Below are 22746 nucleotides of genomic sequence, written 5' to 3'. Positions count from 1 at the left end.
CATTTGTACACAGACATACACATGTATGCAGATCAATGCACTTAGAGAAAATGTAGACACTCGTGCCCAGAAGTCACATACACATGAAAACCCAAACACAGACCCACAAATGCAAACAGGTGCAGAGACATAAAGAGACATTCACAGATTCTTGCAGGCACACAGATCCAGGCACGAGTCTACACACCAACACCACTGAATGCCAACTCCTTCCTCGCTCTGGCTCCCTCTTGCCTCCGGTCTCTGGCTGCCTACACAGAGTGGGGAGTGGGCAGTGCCAGGCAGGGGAAAACTTTGGTCCTGGGCCTCTATCCTATTTCTTGATTCCAGTTTCTTCCTGGACAGCCCAGATTCTTTTCTCAATGGTGCCCCAAATAGCTTCCACTTTAACCACAGTTTTTAACTCAATATGAGCCCTCTTATCTCCATTTTCTATTCCAAAGACACAGTCCCCCTCCTCTATTCTTCCAATGTGTCATGCATCTCTCTTCAGTAATTTATTTAACAATCTTAACTGCTGTATCTACTCTATGCCAGGCAGGTACTGACTTGAGGATGAGGCAGGGAGGGCATTTAGAGATGGATAAGACAAAAAGCTCACTTTCCTGTCTTGATATCTGGCAATGATTCTTAGATATCACCTTACCCAGCACCCATGTCACAAACAGGGGAAGCAAGGCCCAGAGAACACTGTGCCTGAAGTCGTTCAGCAATCTGGGGACAGAGTCAGGATTCTAATTCAGTCTTCTGAATCCTGCCTATGGCCTCTTCCACTTCCACACGTTGTCTGCCACATTTTGGTGGTTACTTCTCATTTATTCCTCTCCCTCAGAAGCTTGTTTTACCCACCTGGCCTTTTTTTCCATTGATTATTCGTCTCCCTGCCTCCCTGTCTGACGACTCACCTGTGAGCACAAATAGCCTCTGCCTCTGCGCTCTACACTCAGAGGCGGATCCACGTCCAGCAGAGGTAGAAGGAAGGTGTGTGGGCCCAGGAGAGAAGATTTACCTCAATAGGCCAAGGCAGGAGGAGTGGCACTCAGGCTGGGAGCAAAGGGGGTCACATACTAATTAATTAACCAGGAAACTCCATGGAGAGCTGTGATGGCCTGCTGGAACCGCTGGCCCCATGAGGACCCCTCAGCCCTCAGCCAGCGCTGCTTCCCTTTCCTACTCTGCTGGAGAGACAATGGAAGAAATGGAACGAAGGAGTCTGGCACCCAAGAATTGGGATGGAAGCGTCTCAGTGTGGTGACCACCCCCACTGGCCAAATGTGCTGTAAAAATGCTGTCACTCCTCTGCCCCCTACCAAGGGACACCATAGGCTGAGAGGGACAGGGCTTGTCAAAGATCACACAGCCAGGGGACCCTGGCCTCTTTTCCCTGGCTGTCCCCATGCTGAGCTGTGACCACCACCCTTAAAGCTGTTACCTCACTATGTGATTCCTCTGCTCTGGGATAGCTCTTCCTTCTGGCCCACTGTGAGAAGAGCAGTGAAGTGGATCTGGGCACCTAGATGCCCAGACTCCCAGCACAGGCCCCAGAAGCACTTCTCGGAACTCCAGGCCCACTTCAGCCCCAAGAGTCCCACCTAACCCAGGACTGAGAGGGGCAAAGGGGAGTGCTGGAGTTGTTAGCAGCCTCTGGCTTCAGGGCAGCTGAGTCTCACACCCTGCACAGAGCTGCTGTTGATGGACTTGAGGGTAGCTGCTCTCTATCACTCCACAGCCAGGCTGGAGATAGTGGGACCTCAGCCCTGCCCAGCTTACGGGAAAGCTGGTGCCAGAGCAAGATGATTTCTGCTTCTTGTTTCAAAGCCTCTTGACTGTCCTTTCTGCCTCATGGACTTCAGCAAAGCCGCCCTTCTCGATCTGAGGGGTTGACCTAATTTTCCAGGCTGAACTGATTTCTCCTGAGGGAAGCCTGTCTCTCATCTGCCCTTCCTCCACCTGGGGTGCAGAACTGATAGTCACACCCCAGAGTATGTACTTCTCCAGCTCAACTATTCATTCATTTGAAAACATTTATTCAGCCTCTTTGGGGTGCCCAGCTTTGTTGGGCTCTGACAAGTGTCAGAGAAGTATTGAGAAAAACAATATATTCGAGTCCTAGTTTGGCTACCAACCACCTACAGAACTCCAGGCAAGTCACTCCCTCTCCCTGGGTCTCAGCTTCCTCATCGATAAATTGAGAGGGGGTGAAACGGATGGACTTTGAGGACCTGTTTCATGTCCACAGGCATAAAATTCTGTGGATGTGCCCTTAATAGTTTATATTCAGGTTGGAGAAAGGAAACTCTGGCACAGAGAGTTACAATGCTGGGCAGTAAGGGCCCTGGGGACTTAGAATAAGAAACAGTGCCTGTGGCTGGGATGTCAGGGGATACTTCTGGAAGGAGATGGAGTTTAAACTGAAGAATAAGGTGGATTTGGGTGTGTGGGAGGGTAGTGTGGGTGAAAGCAAAGTATCAGTAACCACACTTGATGCAGAGGGGACTTAGGGAAATACAAAAGAAGGAAAAAGCTGCCTGTGTGAGTTTTTAGTAGAGGAAAACATCTAAGAGTCAGCTTCCTGAGACTCTGACACCTCTGTGCCCCTACTAGCTAATCTTGAGGAAAAAACTCAAATTTTCTGCACTTTGGTGTCTCACCTGCAAAATGGGAGAATAGTAGAATCTGCTTCATAGAGATGATATGAAGACCAGATGCGTTAATGAATGTAAAGCCCTTAGAATACTGCCTGGCATACAGCAAGTACTAGTTACAGGTTGGCTATTACCATTATTGTCTCTCAGCAGTGCCTACTGTGTGCTGAGTTTTAGGTTTTGCTCTAGGGTCACTATGAGTCGGAATTGACTCGATGGCAACGCATTCACTCTCCTGACATGGATTTAAAAAAAAAAACTTTTTAAAAGAAGAAGCTATTTTTAATCTCTCTATTCTCCAGATAAGCATGAAATGACCTTTGGTCAACTGTAAAGAGACATTATCTTCAAGTTGCTAGTAGCTGTTTCAAGTAGAGTTGAGAATACTGGATAATATCCTAAGAATATCATTGTTGTTAGAGTATGTGGTTAAAAAGAAAAAGAAAAACAAAAAGACCCAAACCTGTTGCGGTTGAGTTGACCCTGACTCATAGCGACCCTGTAGGACAGAGTAGAACTGCCCCATAGGGTTTCCAAGGAGTGGCTGGTGGATTCAAACTGCCAAACTTTTGGTTAGCAGCCGAACTCTTAACCCCTGTGCTACCAGGCCTCCATGTGGTAATATGTGGCCCTATTTGATGTGTTCCTGTTGTTTAGCAATGCAAAGTACAGTCATGCATTGGTTAATGTCCACTCTATGTACTGTGAAATAGAACTTCATGTGATTTGGATGTTGTTCAAACACCATACTACATACAGACAGTCACCAGGTTATAAATGTCAAAGTTATGTAGAACCAATCCCCTGTAAAGCCCATTACATTAAAAATTTGAGAGGGGGACCAAGATGGCAGAGTAGTTAGATCCTTCAGGTGATCCCTCTTACAACAAAGACCTGAAAAAACAAGTGAAACAATTATATATATGACAAGTTAGGAGCCCTGAACATCAAAGGCAAAGTTAGAAAAGAGATTAAGCAGCAGGGGGAGGAAGAGATGGTTCAGAACCGGACCTGAGTCACCAGAAACTCTTAGGTGCCATTCCCTGGCCCAACCGTGGCAGGGCTTGCAATAGTGTTCCAGATGTGGTTTTCTCAGGGAGATACAGCTAGCTGCACAGCTTAGTAGCAGCTAACTAGTATGTAAGAAGCCCTAATGAAATGAGGGTTTTTACCCTGACAGGATGCCCATATATGCCTAGCTATCCTGGTCGTGTTAGCAGTGGGACCCTGAATCAGACGCGGGAGTTACAGCTTTGGGGATGATTCAGATCTTATTGATCATATTAATTAAAAAAATTGAAATGCAGATGAAGTAATGAAGTTTTTGTTTTTTCAATAAACAGGATCGTGAACTTCCAAGACTGATTAGAGGCCGAGTTCATAGGTGTGTGGGAAACTATGACCAGAAAAAGAACATTTTCAAATGTGTTTCTGTCAGACCAGCAACTGTTTCTGAACAAAAGACTTTCCAAGAGTTTGTTAAAATTGCAGATGCTGAGATGCAGTATTATACTAATGTAATGAGTGAAATTTAAACAATAGTGAAGGAGTTTATATAGCAAAAGTTAAAGCATTTTCCTCTGTTATTGTTTGAATTATGGTTTTCATGGTTTTATAGCTACCATTTTCTGCATTTTACTTGTTGAATTAAAATATTTAAATCCCTTTAAATGTGTGAAGATTTTTAAAAGTAATTTTACTGTTTGTATAACATTTACTAAAATCCAACCATTTCAGTTAAAAACACTCAATATAGTAGGGATACATGATAGTACATCTGAGTCATCTGAAAAGCCAGCTTCAGGCTTAATGGAAGAATACTGGAGGCATCTCTGCTCAACTCAGGAACAAAACAAGAGTGCCCACTATCAAGTACTGTTATTAAACATTGTACTGGAGCTTTTAGTCTATGCAATTAATTTAATTACTTCAAATATTTAATGAGTATCTACTCTGTGCCAAGCCACTGTTTTAAGTGCTGAAGACAGACAAAGCAGTTAAAGTAACAAAAATCTCTGAATTTATGGAATTTGTATTCTGGGAAAATTCACTAGACAAAAGAGAAAAACTTGAGTATAATAATTACTATTTGCAGAAGATATAACTGCATATATGGAAAACCTAAGAGACTCAACTGAGAAACTACTACAAAAATGAGATAATTTGGTAAGTCAGTGGAATAGAAAACTTAGTAAGCCAAAATCACCGGTGAGTATTATTTATATATGAGCCACAATCATTTTTGTGTAAAATGGAAAAAAATACCATTTTAAATAGAAAAAAAAAAATCCAAGACTTAAGCAAGACTAAATAATGAATGTGGAAAGTATATGAATGAACTTTAAAATGCTACTGAAGGGTACAGAAGGAAACTTGGACAAATGGAAAGATAAATCATTTTCTTGGAGAGGAAGACTCAATACAAAGATACTGATTTTCCTCAGATTAATTTGTAATTCAGTAAATTTCTAGTTATGTAATTCCCTCTCTCTCTGTATGTAACTGATACTAAAGGTTATATATAAAAAAAGAAAGAATAAGAAACTCTGAAAAAGAAAAACATGAGGAAAAGAAGATAGTCTTACCAGAGATTATAAAGCTTTAAACATACTAGTTATCTCTTGTTGTACAATCACTTACTCGAAATCTTTGTGGTTTAAAATGACAACAAACATTGCCTTTCGTAATTTCAGTGGGTCAAGATTTCAGGAAAGGCAGCTCTGGCTTGGAGTCTGTTAGGAAGATCCACTTCTAGGGTGTTTCACTCAGATGGCTGGCAAGTTGCTGCTGGCTGTTGGTAGGAGGCCCCAGTTTCTCTCCATGTGGGCCTCTCCACAGTAGTGCTTGAGTATCCTCACAACATGGCAGCTGGCTTCCCCCAGAGTGAGTAATCTAATAGTGAATTAGGTAGAAGCTACCTTTCTGTGATCTACCTTTGGAAGTCACATAACATCACTTCCACCACATTCTGTTTGCTAGAAGTGAGCCACTAAGTCTGGCCCATATTTAGGGGAAGGGGAATTAAGCTCCATCATTTGCAGGAAAAAGTGTCAAAGAATTTGTGGACGTGTTTTAAAACTAACACATAAAGACATTTATTCATGCAAAATATGGTACTGGTTTATGAATAGAAAGACCAATAGAACAGAATTTAAAGTACAAAAATAGACTCAAGTATATAGAGAATTTGGTATGTGATAAAGGTAGCATCTTGAATTAGTGGGGAAGAGATTGATTTCTTTAATAAATAGTGTTGGGACCACTGACAAACATCTGGAAAAAAAGTTGGAGTTAAACTTTAAGCTTTTTACGTGTTTTTTCTTATTCTTTTGTAATTTTGTTTTATATATTTAGCTTTTTATCTATTTGGAAGTTATTTTTGTGTAGGATATGAGGTATAGAGGTTTAACATTATTTTTGTTCCCCAAGTAGGTGGCTCATTATTCTAACATCATCTCTTGAATAGAATGCTTTGAAATACTATTTTAATCATAAAATGTGATACAAACATGGGCCAGTTTTTGAACTCTTCACTGATTTTTAGCTATTATAGATAACCTGTCAAGGTTTTTTTCAAAAACATCCTGTTGGAATTTTGATTGGGATTGTACCAAATTTATAAATTAATTTGAGGGAGGCGATGTGTTTATGGAGCCTTGGTGGCGCACTGGTTGAGAGCTCAGGCTGCTAACCAAAAGGTTGGCAGTTTGAATCCACGAGCTGCTCCTTGGAAACCCAATGGGGCAGTTCTACTCTGTTGTATAAGGTCACTATGAATTGAAATTGAGTCAACAGCAACAGGTTTGGTTTTTTTGGTTTGGACATATTTAGGGTAATAAACCTTCCCATTAAGAAATATGGCATGCCTGTTTATTTAGGTATTTAAGAAGTATCTTTCAGTGAAGTTTTATAAATGTATTTATGAAGATCTTTCAGATTACTTTTTTAAGCCACTGCTGAAGATAATATATTAAAACTGGCATATTCATTTATGGTATACCATCTGTACAGTGCTTTTGGAAGACATATGATATAGGTAATATTTAAGAAGAGCCACACTAGTGATCATTTCATTTCACCCTATTTTTAGGACATTACTTTGTTGTTAGGGGCGGTTGAGTGGTTTCAGAATCCTAGTGATCTTCTGTACAACAGAATGAAACACTGCCCAGTCTAGTGCCATCCTCACAATCATTGTTACGCTTGAGTCCATTGTTGCAGCCACTATGTCAATCCATCTCCTTGAGGGTCTTCCCCTTTTTTGCTAACCCTCTACTTTACCGAGCATAATGTCCTTTAATGTCCTTCTCCGGGGACTGATCCCTCCTGATAACATGTCCAAAGTATGTGAGATGAAGTCTTGCCACCCTTGCTTCTAAGGGGTATTCTGGCTGTACTTCCAAGACAGATTTGTTTGTTCTTCTGGCAGTCCAGAGTATATCCAGTATTCTTCACCAACACTGTAGTTCAAAGGTGTCAGTTCTTCTTTGGTCTTATTTATTGCCCAGCTTTCGCATGCATATGAGGTGACTGAAAACACTGTGGCTTGGGTCAGGCATACCTTAGTCCTTAAAGTGACATCTTTGCATTTTAATGCTTTAAGAACGTCTTTTGCAGCACATTTTCCCAATGCAATGCATCATTTGATTTCTTGACTACTGCTTCCTTTGGTGTTGATTGCAGATCCTAGTAACATGAAATCCTTGGTGTAATAAATTCCAAAGTAAAGAAAAGATAATATGCTTGAAGATATTCTTTGTGGCATTATCCGTAATAGCAAAAATCAGATTCAATCTTATTGCACATTAGGGGTTTGTCTTAGGTTGGGTTCTCTAGAGAAGCAAAACCAGTGAACCGTATATGTGTGTGTGTGTGTGTGTGTGTGTGTATATATATATACATATACATACATAAACCAAAAACCCCGTTGCTGTGGAGTCTATTCCAACTCATAGCGACCCTATAGGACAGAGTAGAACTGCCTCATAGAGTTTCCAAGGAACGCCTGGTGAATTCAAATTGCTGACCTTTTGGTTAATAGTCATAGCTCTTAATCACTACACCACCAGGGTTTCCTATATGTGTGTGTGTGTGTATATATATACATACATATATATATATATATATATACATATATATGTGTGTGTGTAGAGAGAGAGAGACAGAAAGAGATTTATCTTGAAGAATGACTCATGTGATTGTAGAGGCTGGCAAGCCCTAAGTCCATGGGCTAGGCATCAGGCTGGAGGCTTCTCCTGACTCAGGTAGCTGTAGGGGCTGACAAAACCAAGATCTGCCGATCAGACCGCTGGCTCATAGGCTACGGAGGGTGATGAATCCCAGGATGGGCAGGGTAAGCCACTAGCTCAAGTCCCAGGAACTGAAGGTCAGATTATGATGAGCCAGATGCAGGATCCAGAGGTAGAGTCCTGTTGGAACATACATTTATATACTGGAGGCAGGTCATACCCCCAAGGAAACTCCCTTTCAACTGATTGGCTGAACATTACAGATCTTATCATGGACTTGATTACATCATTACATAACTGCCAGAGTACTGAGAATCATGGCCCAGCCAAGTTGACACGCAACCATCACCGTCTACCCCATGTCAACTTACACCTGTACACATCTTCTTAAACCATACTTAATCTCTAAATAGAAACAATTATAAAGTCATACTTGCACATAACACGATACAACTAACATGAATACAACTGAAAATGCACTAGCTCCATTTACATCTTACATTTTATGAGTGAAGAAAATAAAATATTTGATGCATACATAAAAGGAAGAAATATAACAATTACAGTCCTCGTTCTGCAACTGATCACGTGGTTGTAGCTGGTATTTAGAATTACCTTCTTCCACCACCCATTCTGTATTTTTACCTCAGCAAGCAGCTGGTCATGCTTCTTTGCCAGGGGGGTGACCCAAACCTTCACTACTGAGTGGTCTAGGCCATTAGTAGTCACGTTGGAATTGGGTTGCCGTAATTTTCGATTGACTTTAATCACAGGGCATGGTAGTACTAAGAGACACCCTAAGGGATCTCCTATCTTCCAGACATACTCTGCTTTACCTCCATTATGCAACACCAACCTTATTTCCCCTTGGTAGGCAGGATCAATCACACCAGCCAATAGAGTAACTCCCTTCTTTCCCTGTTGATACAGAGGCATGAGAAGCCCAAAGCGGCTCCTTCAGTTCAATGGAATGAGTGATGTATCTCCAGGTGGAAGCATTCCTCTCTTTGGAACTAAGACCTCAAGACCCACAGAGCATAGGGTCAAGGACACAGAAAGCAAAACATTTATGAGTGGATCACTAAAGGTAGTGAGTGGTGCCACTCTCATTTCCACCCCTTGATTCCTGGACCTGTGAATCTTGGCTATGGGAGAAACAGCACCATATGCTTATGGATGCTGGTTTAGAGCATATACAGCTTCCTGGAGAACATTGCCCCAACTCAGCAAGGTATTGTCACCTAGCTGATGTGTAATTGTGTCTTTAGAAGGCCATTCCATTGCTCCGTCAAACCAGCTGCTTCAGGATGATGGGGAACATTATAAGGCCAGTGAATTCCATGAGCATAGGCCCATTGTAAAACTTAATTAGCTGTGAAATGAGTTCCTTGATTCGAGGCAACTTGTTGTGGGATACCATGACAGTGAATAAAGTATTCTGTAAGTCCATGGATGGTAGTTTTGGAAGACGCTTTGCAGACAGGGAAGACAAATCCATATCCAGAATAAGCGTCTATTCCAGTAAGAACAAAACGCTGCCCTTTCCATGATGGAAGCAGTCCAATGTAATCAGCCTGCCACCAGGTTGCTGGCCGATCACCTCTAGGAATGCTATGTTATTGGAGACTCAGCATTGGTCTTGGCTGCTGGCAGTTGGGCACTGAGCAGTGGCTGTAGTCAAGTCAGCCTTAGGCCAGGGGAAGATTGATGACAAGGATCTTCTCCAGAGCCAAAAGAGACAGAAAGCTCTCCCCAGGAGTTGGCGCCCTGAATTCAGACTACTAGCCTCCTACACTGTGAAAAAATAAACTTTATTTTGTTAAAGCCATCCACTCTTGGTATTTCTGTTATAGGAGCACTAGACACCTAAGACATGGGAATTCTGCCAGTTGTTGAGTATGTCTATTCCAACCATGCATTCTGGAACTTGGAAAATCACTACCGGATGGGTTTGGGGACCCACTGGATTCACTGTGAGAAGAAACTGAGTTAAGACTCCATTAATAATCTGACCTCCATATGCCCCCACTCTGACTTGTGGGCCAAAGTGATGTTTTGGGTATCCCGGAATTAGCGTCTGTTCAGAGCCAGTGTTTAATAATTCCTGAGAAGTCTGATTATTTCTTTTGTTTCAATGAATAGTCAGTCTCGCAAAAGGCTGTAGATGCCTTTGGGAAAGTCTTGGAGAAAGATTAACGGTATAAATTTTTGGAAGTGCAGTAGGGTCCTTCCTCAAGGGAACCCGACCTCACCTTCATTCAAGAGGTTGTGAGTATTTAAACTGGCTCAAGTCTGGAAATTGATAGAGGGGCTGTGACTCTCTTGTGCCAATTCAACTTAGACTGCCATTCACTTGACCTAGAATTCTTTTGTGTGTACAGGCCAAGTAAATATTTAGTAGATTTCCTATCTATTTTAGTTCTAGGGACATAGTGACTGAGTAGCCAATGCCATAAGTCCATACTAGTCAGACAATTCTGATTATAGCTTTGACTTCACTGTCCATTAATGTAACCACACCCATCTTGTCTTTGTTGATTGAGTGCAGCCACTTGGCTCCTACCACCCAGGGGTCCAATCAGACCCATTGTAGTTAACCCAGTGCAGTCGAGTCGATTCTGACTCATAGCAACCCTATAAGGTGTGTCAATTCAGTTAGGGCAGTTCCCACATCAAATCTGACTTACATAAAATGGCAATCATAGCAGTCTTTAAGGATGCTGGGGCTCCCTTCACAAATTTATTCCTCACTGTGTGGTAAAAGGCGTGTCCTCTGGGCAGTCCATGTTTGGGTGTGTGGGCCTAATCTGATCAATGCACTCTAACATCTCAATTTCCCTAAGCCTTTGGGCATCTTCTACAGTATACCAAGGCAGGTCTGGCACTTCATCTTGCTTTAGTGTAGGCCACCGTGTAATCCATAGTTCATTGAACCAAAAAAATAAACTATCAGATCCTTTCCTAACCTCTCAAGCTGAAACATTGATTGTAGAATCTGTGCTTAGTGGGCCTATATGAGTAAACTCAGACTGATTGAACTTCATGTTCCTTGCACCATTATATCATGTCTTCAACAGCCATCCCCACACATATTTCCTAGGTTTCTGTTTGTACATATTAGAAAAGTCAAGCAGTTCTTTTGGAATAGCATAACTCCTCCTGAGTTCAAGCGCCACATAAACTACATCAAAGTTGCCACTTGTGCCCTGAAAGAAAGCCTTATTTCTTATAGTAACAGAGCTGATATTACCAAAAACAAAACCCAGAGTCTTATAAAAGTGGCTGAATTACAATGCCAATTGAACTTCCAACCTTGAATAGTGTCTGAAGTTAAAGAGAGGCCATTGATTGGGAAGAAATGGGATCCTGAAACTTGGGATGGGGAAGTTATGGGCAGATAATCAGGAAGCTTGGGGACACAGAGCCCCTAAATTCTGTTGAATAACTCCTCCCAACAGGAACAGCCCTTTCACTTCCATCTGAAGAGATTACTCCATATTTGTCTGCTTAGCCACCCTCCCCAGTAAAAACATTAGTACCTGTGTGAGAAGGGCGTGGGGCTTTCATCTGACCTCCTTGAACTTCACAAAAGGAAAAAAGAATCAAGATCAACAGCTGATTCCTGTGAGACAGAGGTCAGACACACCCCCGCAACACCAGTGATGCATATGATATATATATATAAACATATATACACATATATATATAAGGGCAAGTCAGAAAGTATTCCTACTAGAGTTCTAGTTCATACCTGCACGAGTTTATTCCAAACAAAATGTCTTTAAATATGTCTCTGCAATCAGTGGATGGTGGCAGACAAGTTCTGTCAGTAGTACACTTATCTTAGTTTTGTTACGGTGCCTTAAAGAAAAAAAAAAGGATACTTTTTGTGCCATGGGAAAAAAAAAACAATTTTGAGGTCAGGGGTAACAAAATTCAAGTGGAGATCTTCCCAAATCATTGAAGCTTTGCAGCAAGTTTATCGGAATGCTACTCCATATAAAACAGCAGTTTTTAGACGGAGCAGGCCTTTTTAAGACAGGTCAGGAAGACCTCAAAGATGAGCAAAGAGAGGGAAGACCACTCATAAGGTTTGGTAGCTGTTTTTGGGGGATTCCAAAGTGGTATTCTTGATAGATTTTTTTGAATGACACAGGATGGTCGTGGGGGCTTATTATGCCTAAGTATTTTATTTTTTTACGGGTTATTATAAATGGCATTGTTTTCCTGATCTCCTTTCCATCTTTCTCTGTATTGGTATATAGGGATCCAACTGGTTTTTGTATGTTTATCTTATATCCTGCTTCTCTGCTGAATCTTTCTATTAGTCCCAGGAGTTTTCTGGTGAAGTCTCTTAGGTTTTCTATGTATAGTATCATATCATCCACAAATAGGAACAGCTTTACTTCCTCATTACAATTTGGATGCTCTTTATTTATTATTTTTTTTCTTGCCTTATTGCTGTAGCTAGGACTTCCAGCACAAAGTTAAATAGTAGTGGTGATAAAGGACATCCTTGTCTTGTTCCTGTTCTCAAGGGGAATGTTTCCAGGCTCTCTCCATTAAGAATGATGTTGGCTGTTGGTTTTGTATAGGTGCCCTTTATTGTGTTGAGGAATTTCCCTTTTATACCTATTTTATTGAGAATTTTTATCAGGAATGGGTGTTGCACATTGTCGAATGCCTTTTCTGCATCAATTGAGATGATCATGTGATTCTTTTATTTATGTGTTGGATTACATTGATTGATTTTTTAATATTGAACCATCCTTGCATACCTGGCATAAATTCCACTTGGTCATGGTGTATTATTTTTTTGATATGATGCTGAATTCTATTGGCTAGAATTTTGTTGAAAAAATTTGCATCTATATTCATGAGAGATATTGGTCTGTAATTTTCCTTTTTTGTGGTGTCTTTGCCTGGTTTTGGTATCAGGGTTTTGCTGGCTTCATAGAATGAATTCGGAAATATCCCTTCGTTTTCTATGTTCTGAAATAGTTTGAATAGCACTGGTGTAAGCTCTTCTCTGAATGTTTGGTAGAATTCTCTGGTGAAGCCGCCTGGGCCAGGGCTTTTTTTTGTTGGGAGTTTTTTTTTTTTAACTACCTTTTCAATCTCTTGTTATGGGTCTGTTCAGATTTTCAACATCAGTTTGTGTTAGTTTGGGTAGGTAGTGTGTTTCTAGAAATTTGTCCATTTCTTCTAGGATTTCAAATTTGTGGAAGTTTAGTTTTTCATAGTATTCTGTTATGATTCTTTTTGTTTCAGTTGGGTCTGTTGTAATGTCTAGTGGCGGCTTATTATGAAGACATTTTAAGGAAATTGAAAACTGCATTGGAGAAAAAGGCAAGGAAAGCTGTGCCGAGGAATTTTTTTCCATCATGACAATGCACCTGCTCATTCTTCGAGGGTTGCAATGGCTGTCCTACTAGAATTTCATTGAGAAACCTTATCTCATCCATCCTACAGCCCCTTCAGACTTCCTTTTGTTCCCAAAACTCAAAGAACATTTAAAAGGAACATGACTTGAGTCCCTTGAAGATGTCAAAACTGCTGTTTTGATGCAGTATAAACTGAAGAGCATAGAATTCTTCAGGGGAGGGTTAGAGACATGGAAACACCACCTTCAGAAGTGTATAGACCTAGATGGAGGATATGTCAAGGAACAATAGCTTCAAATTTTGATATTTTTGTTTAATAAAGGTTTCTATGATTTTGTATCAGTACTTTTTGACTTACCCTCGTATTTAAGAGTACATAAAACTTCACAAAAGGTGTGACTCATGGACTGTAGACTTCCTGGTTCTTCATGTCACCAAAACAAAAGGCAAAAGAGGAGGGGTTACTGTACTGCCTGGGGTAATTCGATCCAAATTAACAAGGAGAAATTGGGTTTCTCTACACAATGAGGAAAAGAAAGACTATGTCTGATATCCGAGAGATTCTTTGGGGGATGCCACTTAGTACTTCAATGTCCAAAATAAAACTCAACAGAGAACTACAGCAGCTCACTAAGCATTAGGAGGCATATACGCAGAGTGGTAGGGATGATGGAGCTGGTGGGGTGCCATTAAGGTTTTTCTAGAGAGGTAAAGAGCTAGAAGTAACTCAGTGAAATGGGAATTTGGGTTACCATTTCTATCCTGGTCTGAAGAGGAATCAAACATGATATGGGAGGATTCATTATTTCTCTGACACCAGCCTTCTACATATCTGCATTTGGTTGGGTCATAGAAGTCTGATCTTTGTTAGCTTCAGAGTTATCTCTTCTGGGGTTTGTTTCCTGGGGATTAGATTGCAATGAGAGATCCTTCTATAGTGAGAATCTTTACAAAACATCTATCTTTTCATGGTGGTACTCTGCTCAAAGACCACTGATCACTTCTTATTGCCCACAGGATAAAGCTTAAGCTTCAACACTACTAAGATATTTTAGGACATTAATATTCTGGTCCTTGCTTACCTTTATGGCTCTCTAACTATTCTCCTTCACCTTCCAAAATGTGCATTCTACCATACAGAACTACTGTCTATTCCCTAAACAGGCAATGATATAGCATGCATAGATGAGCTTTTCCTAACCCCACGCTGCTTCGAAGTATACTAAATGTATAATCAGTTGCTGCTGTAGTTCTCTGAGAGAATTTGTGCTCGCGAAGTCCTGGGTAAGTGCTTTGTCTTTAATGAATTCCTCCAGGATCTAGACTCCTCTGGGTCTAGGGTCCCATAGGCCCAGGGAAATGTAGAACAGGAGATGCAAGAAAGGATGGTGCAGGCAGACATAGGTGATGATTACAGAGGGTGTTGCTTCACATGCCTATAGTGAATAAAGGGGAACGAAATCTTGGGTCCGGGTCCGAGAGTCACCCTCAGACACACTAGGTAAGTTGGGCAGGAGGGTGAATAAACTGGCCCCTTAGGGTCCTTCCTAACTGAGGGTCTTGAAAAGAAGAAGATGAGAGGTATCATTAATGGAGTAGCTGAGGCTAATATGCTGTATCAGTGGCAGCATCTTTCTGGTTTGTGATTCTTAATAACTGTCTGGAAACCAGAGGTGGATTCACTTGTTTCCCAAGGAAGCAAAATTCTGAGAAATCAGATGCTCCCCCTCCCCACCACTGCAATACCCGCACATATGTCCAAGTGTAAAAAATCTGTTAGTGTTGCTGGATTAAATAGCATCGGTGAGTGAAAATTCCAGAAGTTAGATTCATTTATGTCTCTTTAGGGAAGGAACTTTCCATATCCCTTAATGATCCTCTTCAGTTCTCTTAGTTTGGAGGCATACTGGGGTATGGATATCTGGGGAAGAACTGGAAATAGGTCCCATGGGTAGAAAATGTCTTTATTCCTTCTTTTATATTGCTAAACCTCTCTGTCAGGTTTATTTTTTCACATCGATACCATTGAATCATGTGGATATCAACACAGGAGTGACATGACAGCACGGATGTGTGTACTAGATTGTCTGTTTTAGGATAGAGAATGGTGTGGTGAAGTAGGATAATATTTCCCATGGGTCTTAGGCAACACGGACCTCTGATGGCTCAGTGGTTAAAAGCGTGGCTGCTAACCAAAAGGTCGGCATTTCAAGTCCATCAGCTGCTCCTTGGAAACCCTATGGGGCAGTTCTACTCTGTCCGATAGGGTTGCTGTGAGTCAGGATCAACTCGACATCAACAGGGTTTTAAGCTGCATCCAGGAATTAGATAATAAAAGTGTCAAAAACAAGTGCTAAGTGGTTAAGGTTAGTGAGTTCTTATTCTGGGAGGATTTAGTAGTGGTTATTATAACAACAGAAGTTTTTGATATCTTCAAAGTTGGAGGAATGCATGTCTCACGACAGCGAATAAACATTTATGAAACATTGGCTACATGTCAGGCACCATGCCAGGTGCTGGTGCTGCAACAGTCAAGAAGGCAGACATGGCCTTTCCTGCATAGAGTTTACAATCTGAAAAGGAAAAAGCTATAGTAACCCCAAGTGCATGGAGTGCTATGGGGACAAGTACAAGATGCTGTGGAAACATAGCAGTGGGTTCGGACCTAGCCTGGGAGACAGGGAAGGTTTAGCTGAGTAAGGGCATGTAATTTCATACCTGAAGGACAAGTAGGATTCAGCCAAGGGAAGAGGGAGAGAGGGAAGAGGATGCTAGGCAGGAGGAACAGCAAGTGTAAAAGGCTAGAGGCAAGAAATGATGACTTTTAAGTCCGGTATTTCTGAACAGTGGTGTGTAAGTGTGATTTTGCAGCCAGATGAGGCTGTGCAAGTAGGCAAGGGTCAGGTCGTGAAGCACCTTTTGTGCCCTTGAAAGGAATTTTGCCTTAATCTTAAGGGCAATGGAAGCTACTAAAGAGTTTGAGCAGGTGAGAGAGATGATTAGTTTTTCGTCTTAGAATGCCACAGTGTGAATGAAGGGATTGAGGGGGAGTGAGCTTGGGCACTGGGACATGTTCTTGCAGATACTGTCTCAATATCCAGACAAGGTATGATGTCAGCCTGGTCTAGGGTAGTGGGAATTAGGGTAAGGAGTGGATAAATTAGAAAGAGAATTAAGTGGCAGAATCTGCAGGGCTTGATGATACATTGGATGTTGATAGTAAGAGAAAGGAAAGAATGAAAGACAACCCTCAAGTTTCTACTTGATCACCCGGATACCTTTTACTGAGATACGCAATACTGGAGAACACGCAAATTAGAGAGAGGCAGAGTGAGATCGTGAGTTTAGTTTGGGATAGTTGAGCTTAAGATGCTTGTGATACATCCATGAAGACATAATGACTAAGAAACTGGTAATGCAGTTCTGAAGGCGATAGAGAGATCTACCCAAGAGAGTTAGACTGTAATCCATGCCATAGGAATAGATGTAGAATTATAAGAAAACAGATTTTAGGAAAAAGCTCCATGATACACCAACATATAAGGTACTGTTAGAGGAGAAGCCAATTAGGCTTATTGAGAATAAATGGCCAGGAAGGTAGCAGGAAAACCAGTGTGATCACACAGAAGCTAAGAAATGAGAGTGTTTTAGAAGAGAGGGAAGAATTAATATTGTTCATGCTAAGGAGAAATGAAGAAAATAAGTCTGAATAGTGCATCAGATTGAATGATATGGCACATGTCTGATTACAGAAATTGTTATTGTTGTGGGTGATGAGGGTGAAGTAAGTGTTGTTGCAGAACAGCTAACATGTTTCTTTATACTCAGGTTCTTAATGGATGCTCTTATTTCTTCCTAAAGCTACAAGAGACAGGTCATGACAGGAAGGAATCAAACTGGAGTCTCAGACTTCCTCCTGCTGGGCCTGCCTATTGAGCCAGAGAAGCAAAACCTGTTCTATGCCCTGTTCCTGTCCATGTATCTTACCACCATCTTGGGGAACATGCTCATCATTGTCCTCATTCGCCTGGACCTCCAACTCCATACACCCATGTATTTGTTTCTCAGTAGCTTGTCCTTCTCCGATATTTGCTTCTCCTCTGTCACAATGCCCATATTGCTGCAGAACATGCAGAGCCAAGACCCATCCATCCCCTACACAGGCTGCCTGGCCCAGATATACTTCTTCCTATTTTTTGCAGACCTGGAGAGCTTCCTGCTTGTGGCCATGGCCTATGACCTCTATGTAGCCATCTGCTTCCCCTTGCACTACACCACCATCATGAGCCCCCAGCTCTGTCTTTCCCTGGTGGCAGTGTCCTGGGTGCTGACCACATTCCATGCCATGCTGCACACCCTGCTTATGGCCAGGTTGTGTTTTTGTGCAGACAACTTATTCCCCACTTTTTCTGTGGTATGTCTGCTCTGCTGAAGCTGGCCTGCTCTGACACTCAAGTTAATGAATTGGTGATATTTATCATGGGAGGACTCATTCTTGTCGTCCCTTTCTTACTCATCGTTATGTCCTAAGTAAGAATCATCTCCTCCATCCTCAAGGTCCCTTCTGTCAGGGGCATCGGTAAGGCTTTTTCCACGTGTGGCTCCCACCTCTCCATGGTGTCACTGTTCTATGGGACTGTTATTGGTCTCTACTTATGCCCATCAGATAAGAATTCTACTCCTAAGGAGACTGTCATGGCTATGATGTACACTGTGGTGACCCCAATGCTGAACCCCTTCATCTACAGCCTGAGAAACAGAGACATGAAGGGAGCCCTGGGAAGGGTCTTTCATAAAAGGACATTTCCCTTTTCTCTATGAAATTTTTATGTAATCTTACCCAGTAGAGACTCTGATATTGCAATGTTATTTCGGACTTCTTATTTTAGAAGAATGGAATGTTTGTTTAAAATGAAATATTGCAGAATCATCTAGTAAGTAGGAGAGATGAAGTGGAGCTGTCTTGTTGAACTAAGAAGTAGTTCTCGGTGACATACTGGCAAAGTCTTCCTTTTTTGTCATTCCGAGATGATCCTGGAGAAGCATAGTTTTAAATGACCTTATTGCCCCCAGAAAAGACACGCTATTTTCCTGGCTCTTGTTTCTTGGTGGTGTTATATGTTGTTATTTTTTTTAACCAAACTCTACTCAAAATAATACGCTGTCCCTCCGAATCAATACTGACTAAAACCCAAACATCTCAGCCTCTCAGCACCGCTCTTCCAAATTCTGTTAATGTCCTTTCCTGTACAAGTTTTCACTTCATTCTGTCTCTTAACCTTTTTACCCCTGATTTATTTTTATGTCTACATCATCTTTCTGCTGTGATATGAACCTGGAAGAAAGTTTCTATCTCCTTTGTTAGAAGAGTTTATTTTGTCTTTATCTGGGAGCTAATACCTAGGGGTCCTAAAAATTACTAATACCTAGGGATCCTAAAAATTACTCCCCCAGGTATGAGGAAGGAAGCCAGAAGTTGGTAAACAACCTCAGTCTTTAAGGATGTCTCTCTGTCGATATTTTGTGATTTATCAACAAAGTTTACATCCATAACGTATTCTACCCTTGTGAAGGTTGCATAAAAGGAAATCTTATCACTTTTTAAAACCAAACCAAAACAAACAAACAAAAATCACTATTTTACAGATTGAAAAATTGGAGTTTGATGACTTTTCAAGGTCCTAGAGTGGGCCAGTATTGTTCCTACTTAAGATCCCAGACTATCTGACTCAGGAGTCTCTTCTGCTCATTTCCCCCCACCTTGCAAATAAGGAGAAGGGTAATTCATTTAAAAATCTTAGTTCCGCTTATGACGTGGTCTAGGTTTCCAGTCTTGCTCCATTTGTATCCTCATTTTTTTCCTTATTTGATGCCTCCAAATCCATCATTTCAATTCTTTTGTATATTTTGTTGCATCCAAACCTCCATCTGCAGCCCAGACTTTTCTCCAGATCCCAATTTTTATTCTCATCTGTCCAGTGGGCACCTCTACTTGCTGATCTATGCACAAAATTGAACATTTTACATTTCCTCTCAAGCCTTCTCTTTTTTCTGTATTCCATATCTTGATTCATGATGTTACTTTCCACTTGGTTACCCAAGTAACTCTCTCTCTCTGTAATTACAAAACCAGATTATTTTTCATGTAGTTTTTCTTTTTTTATTTAACATTGTTTTCTGATTTATTTTAATATTCTCCACGTGTTATGTAAGGTACATTAGTTAGTATAATGAATAAACTCAAATGTAATACAACAAAAATTTTTTCTTATGTAAAATCCATTTGGCATTGGATGTGAGAGGCACTATGTTTCATGCTGTCAGGCTAAAGGAGGCTCTGAGTTCTTCAAAATGTGGTTGCCAAGGTTGCCTCAGGTGTTGACATTCAGGTGTAAGAACACAGAGAGTAGAGAATCACATGGAAAGTTTTTATGGACCAGGCCTTGAACTGATATATATCACCTTGACCTTCACTTCATTCTCCAGAGCAGGATCACATGACTCAATGTAGTTGCAAGGGGAAGGGGCTGCGAAAGTATTTGTTAATAAATTGTTATATTCAAATCTATGCTACAGAATAGAATCATGAGTTTTTTATACAGTGTTTTCTTATGTTTTTGGAGAAATTTTACACAGCAAATAAGGTCCCTAATTGATAATTTCTATACAAATTGTTCAGTGACATTAGTTACATTTTTCACCATGTGTCAGCATTCTCTTTAATTGTGTTTCGGTTGTTCTGTTTTCAGTGCTCTAGTTTCTCTGGCCCCTTATTTTCTCATCTTTACTTTAGAATAATTGTTGACTTTTTGTTCTCATATACATGGTGTCTTAATTTTCTAGTGCTGCTAAAACAGAAATAGCACAAGTGGATGGCTTCAACAAACAGAAATTTAGTCTCTCACAGTCTAAGAGGCTAGAAGTCTGAATTCAGAGTGCTGGCTGCAGGGGAAAGCTTTCTCTTTCCGTCGGCTCTGGGGGAAGTCCTTGTCATCAATATTCTCTGGTCAAAGAGCTTCTCAGTGCAGGGAACCTGGGTCCAAAAGAAGTGCTATTTTCCTGGCTCTTGTTTCTTGGTGGTATGAAGTCCCTCTGTCTCTCCTCACTTCTCTCTTTTATATCTCAAAAGAGATTGACCAAAGACACAACCTAATCTTGTAGGTTGAGTACTGTCTCCCTAGCATTACTGCTTCTAATTCCCCCTCATTAATATCACAGAGGTAGGATTTACAACACATAGGAAAATTAGATCAGATGACAAAATGGTGGACATCACACAATACTGGGAATCATGAACTGGCCACTTGACATGTTTATTGGGGGACACAATTCAATCCATAATAGAAGGTTTTTACTGGGGCATCGTACTCATGGATAATATCCTTTTTTTGTGTGTGCCAATCTGTTGTTTTCACTAAAAGGTGACCTCAGGGGATAGTTTTGTTTCAGGTTTAAAGAGCATGTCAGGGAGATAGTCTCAGGGAGTCAGGACCATGAACTTCTGATGTGCACTTAGCTGTATTGGCCACATTATTCATAAAGCAACTGCAAAGTCCAGAAAGGAGGGACCATAAAATTTATTAATTCATTGTTCAGACATATTATAAATTATGTGGTTCCATTCAATTTTATATAATTAAAATTTTTATTTTGAAATAATTATAGACTCATTAGAAGTTTCAAAAATAGCAGTACAGACAGGTTTTTTGTATCTATCACACAGCTTCCCCCAATGTAACATTTTATATAACTATAATACTTTATCAAAACTAGGAAATTGATATTGGCACAATACAATTAATTAGACTACAAATTTACTTGGATTCTACCAGTTTTTGCATGCACCAATTCTTTTTTATATGTCTTTGTGTACGGTTTATGACATCACATGTATAGATTTGTATAACCACCACCACAATCAAGATACAGAATTGTTCCATCACCGCAAAGGGACTCTCTAGTTTTACCCCGTTGTAGTCCAAACTAGAATATGTTTTGAGAGTGAAAGGGGCACAGAACAGCAATACACTAGAACTGTCCTGGGCAAACTGGTATATATGGTCATCTTGAATTTACCTTACATAAATGTAATTGTACATGCTCTAAAACCAATAAGAGGTGGAACCAAGACGGCAGACTAGTCAGATGCACTAAGCCATCCCACTGCATCAAAGACCCCAGAAACCAAGTAAAACAGATACAAATGTCAGTCCTAGAACCCTGATCCTTAAATGGAGAGATAAAGTATTAGATTGCAAGTCACTGGGGAGAAAAAGAAACTGATGGAAAATGGGGAAGGAATAGAGATACAGACTGGAGGTTCCTGACAAAACACAATGACTCATCATTGCCATCTTGGAATAAAGCCAACAACCCTGCACACAGAAAGGTAGTCCCATGGAATTTCCAATAGTAGATGAAGGCCTGGTGTTAAGTAAGACCATGTTTGCTGGCTGCAACTCAAGGAGAAGCCCAGACTCACCTGGTAACCACAGAAGCATGCTCCTACAACCTCTACCCCTCTGGTGAACAGTGGTTATAACCATCCCATCACAGCCACCCTGATTGCTGGGAGCAAGAGTACCAACTCACCCTATTGCCCCCTCCATCTAGGTCCCTTGCCCCTGCTTTTGCCCCCTCCCCCATCTCTTTCTCTGCTCCACCACCTGTGCCCCTGAGGGGATCCAGCCAGACCCTGGTCCCCTTCCCATTGGTTCCATATCCCCCACCACCCACTGTGACATCCATGTACCGGGCTGAGATCTCAGGCCCTTTCCTGCTGGCTCTGGACGCCTCCCACTGCCCACTGAGGCAAGTAGGGGACCCGGTCCAGACTGTAGGTCCCTTCCCACCAGCTCCAGACCCCTCCTGCCACTGTCTGCAGCCCTGAGGGGACCCAGCTTGGGCACCAGGCCCTTCTTGCCAGCTCTGGACCACACCTGTGCCCACTGCAGCCCTTAGGGAACCTGGCCCAGACCTCAGGCCTCTTCCCACTGGCTCAAGACCCCCTCCCCCGCAGACCGCAGCGGCCCCAATCCAGCCCCCAGCATAGTCCATGCCGCAGACAAATAACCCATCTCTACCTATTCCCTTTCTGCTGGACCTGCCCTGCTGCATCGTAGCTGAGAGACCAGCTCTACACACCAGGACAGGTGGTGAGAACTGTCATGCCCACAGATGAGCAAGCAACAAAACATGCCCAGCTTACCTATCCAGACATAACCAAACAAAACAAAAAAGCAGGATGAAACAAACAAACCCACAATCAGTAAAGAAAGAATACCTGAATGTCTCGGAAACGGCAGACAATATCAAAACATGAAAAAATAGAACAAGACAGTTCTAGAAATCAAAGAGAATAAAGCACCAGTTGACCTTCCAACAGAAGAAAAAGCATTGGAACTACCTGATAGGGAATTCAAAAGTCTAATACTCAGGGCTCTCCAAGACATTCTGAAAGAGATCAAG

General features: G+C 41.4%; 1 pseudogene; it reads left to right on the top strand.

The window, feature by feature from the left end:
- The first annotated feature begins 16849 nt into the window (after window positions 1-16849).
- Window positions 16850-18099, top strand: LOC135228043 (olfactory receptor 1E5-like; annotated as a pseudogene).
- Window positions 18100-22746: the final 4647 nt, after the last annotated feature.

The sequence above is a fragment of the Loxodonta africana genome, chromosome 18 (assembly GCF_030014295.1).
Source record: "Loxodonta africana isolate mLoxAfr1 chromosome 18, mLoxAfr1.hap2, whole genome shotgun sequence".
Taxonomy (NCBI): Eukaryota; Metazoa; Chordata; class Mammalia; order Proboscidea; family Elephantidae; genus Loxodonta; species Loxodonta africana.
This window is presented reverse-complemented; position numbering and strand designations above follow the sequence as displayed.